Here is a 2,935-nt window from a genome sequence, read left to right as displayed (position 1 = left end):
TCTGAGAAGGTCACCAAGTCTCAGTGCTGCATTTTGCTCAGTTGTGACGTAGTGATTGTCATAGACTTAAAAGAGTTGATGAAATGGTCAAATATAATACATAATATAGGAGAAGTCCTCAGCACCCAGCTTCTCACAGAGTAATGCTGATGACTGATGCTATTACCATAGAAATGAAGGATGGGGAAAATAGGAATAACTGATCCTAGGTCATGGCCTATGCTGGTTGGCTGTGGAAAGTGTTATCAGAATCACCTGTTTCCCCCTCAAGTACTGAGGAGTCAGGGCTGGGATCTGAAAGGACAAGAAAGTAGGAGCTGTATTTTTTTTTCAACTTTCTACAGAGAACCCATAGTTCAGTTTTATTCAGAGTAAAGAAAACAGCAACTTTTGCTCAGACTAGAAGAAATTTGGCCATTGGTTTGGAATCTGTAACTCAAACTACACAAGTAATTGTTTTGCTGCTGCACTTGTCTACTGTTTGTCTAATATTAACAATTATAAACAGAGCAGTGCAGCTAGTATTTGGAACAATCCTTAGAGTGTTACAGTGTCAGGCACAACATTTCACTTCTCTTCACATGACTGTTTTTCCTTGCATACCTGGACTTCCTCCTCTTCAGTAAAGTCATTTTTGATATTAAAGTCTTGTGAATCTCCTCAGGAGTTTTCTCCTTGATCATATTGCCAAGAGTCTTGCATGTAACATCAAGCAAGCCTTTGATGTCTAGGTAATTTGCTGGCAGAATAAGTTTAAAAAGGATTCCTTGGTCAACTTTCAGGAATTCTTGGTCCCAAACAGGGACATCTGTTCTCTTTTCTTTCTCATCATCCTCAGGAGGAGGAGGGTCATCCTTGTGGTGGGTGCACCACTGAATAACCTTTTTCAATATTGCTTCATTAACATTTGGTAGAGGAACTGGGTCATCATTTGCTTCATTATTCATTCCCAAATCTTTCAACATGGTCTTGATTGTCACAGACTGGCAATTTCAACATCAACTTCAAATATCTCTCCATCAGAACTCTGCAACTTAATTGAAGACATGGTGTTTGGTCTCTAAAAGACTGCGGACCCGAGGTAGACAAGAGCAGAAAGCTGTTCCCACCAGTTGGAGAAAGGCAGGAGCAGATGAAGCCACTCTGTTTTTTTTTTAAACAAAGCTTTAGTTTAAACACCTGGCTGCTAGAACCCTCAGAGACGTGTGTTTGGATGGGAACCATCCCTCCTTTTCAGGCTGGTACAGGGTCAGCCTTGACCTATCTCCTGTACCTTCAAGGGGTTTAAATTTGGTCTGATTTTGAATCAGGTTTGAACTGTATTGGTCCAGAGAGTGATGGAGCCCTGAGGTTGACTGTGGCCAAAACCTGTAAACTCCATGTGTGCCTGATGCAGAGCAGATCTGGACTTTCATGGAGATTTAGCTGTGAGCCCTAGGAGCCCTAAGTGGGTCTAACTAGAGCCTAGAGCCCATCTCAGCTCTCTGTGGGCCCTAAGGGTTAGGATAGCAGGTCCATCAGAGAAGTGCAAGCAATGAAGTATAAATAGAAATGATGCTTGCCACAGCATTTCTGGGTGATCTTTTGGATCTTTAGCTTTCTGCCTCTGATCGCCATAGAGGCCCGGACTGTTCAGGTGTCCAGCTTTATCCTTGCTGCAGCTGCTTACTGCTGCCAGCTCTCTACTCCTTTTTGACCTCTGCAGCCACCATTGGCCTGGGCAGTGCTGAGCCCTGGGCTCTACAGCTTCTTTTCCAGGTGTTCACTATAATTCTACTCACTGCTGCCCCTGGGCCCCTCTCTGATGGCTGCAGATGGATGGTTCACTTCTCCCTGACAAACTTTGGGTTTCTGCTCTGGAGCTGTGTTTCTTGAGGGTACTGCATGGCCAGCCGTGGTGCTTGGTGGGTTTTGGTGTGATGCAGGCCAGTCTTGCACTCTTCCCATCATCATGGAGAATGAGCCCTTTGTGACAGCATAATGAATCTTACAGTAAGGCCCAAACTTGGAGGAGGAGGAGTTCTTAGTCACTTTCCTTGTCACTGGGACCAAATACCCGATACCTGCAACTTAATGGAAGAGAAAATTTATTTTGGCTCACATTTTATAAATTCTAGCACCTTTCCATCTATGGTAGGTGGTGTGGTGGAAGGGACTGGGCAGAGGGAAGCAGCTTACCTGATGGCCCACAGTAAGCAGAGTGAAGGGAGGAACCCAGGGGGGCAGTTACACCCTTCTAGGTCACACCCTTGGTGACCTGGCTCTTCTGACCAGGCACTGCCTTCCAATACCAGATCAGCCATAGGGTCCCCCAAATAATTCAGTCGCCTTCTACATCTCCACTTGTGAGCACATGAGGCTTGGGAGGTGGTGTTTAGACAGAAATTATAACATGAAACTTTCTCTCAGTCTCTTGTCACACGTATAATACTGTAAAATTTCGATGAGTTGATTCTTTAGATTCTGTTCCTACAGGGTTGGGTTATGAAATACAGTAATTGGCATCACACTGGATGGTTGAACTCCTTACTTGCATGACCTAACTTCTTGTGATGCTAACCACCAGCCAGTTACACTGACCTGAACCATGAGTTTTTCCCACTTGAGAGGAAAGCTCCTTCCCTCTCATGCCAGCCAGGGCAGGGCTGGAAGGTCAGCTGGGGCTCCTTGTTCATTAAGAAGCTCTGGCTATCAAATTCAAGATAGCTTGCAAAGATTCGGCCCATTGTAGCTTTTGAAATAGATAGCAGCTCTTTGTACCAGGATCCCAGCCTGCTGCATCTGGGCCGAGGCGTAGAGTGACAGGGGAGGTGCTTTCAGCACACGGTGTAGGATGCTGGCTCTTCCTCCATCTCTTTCTTCCCCCTTCCTTTTTCATTTCTGTTCTTTATACCTAGCACAAATAAAAGTGGTATATTTTGAGGCAAAATCTGAG

General features: G+C 45.0%; 1 pseudogene; it reads right to left on the bottom strand.

Annotated features, from left to right (window-relative positions):
• Positions 1-487: 487 nt before the first annotated feature.
• Positions 488-1,048, bottom strand: LOC101575394 (annotated as a pseudogene).
• Positions 1,049-2,935: the final 1,887 nt, after the last annotated feature.

Source organism: Octodon degus, unplaced genomic scaffold (assembly GCF_000260255.1).
Source record: "Octodon degus isolate 3935 unplaced genomic scaffold, OctDeg1.0 scaffold00168, whole genome shotgun sequence".
NCBI classification, from domain to species: Eukaryota; Metazoa; Chordata; class Mammalia; order Rodentia; family Octodontidae; genus Octodon; species Octodon degus.
Note: the sequence above shows the minus strand (reverse complement) of the source record. Positions and strands in the feature narration are given on the sequence as shown.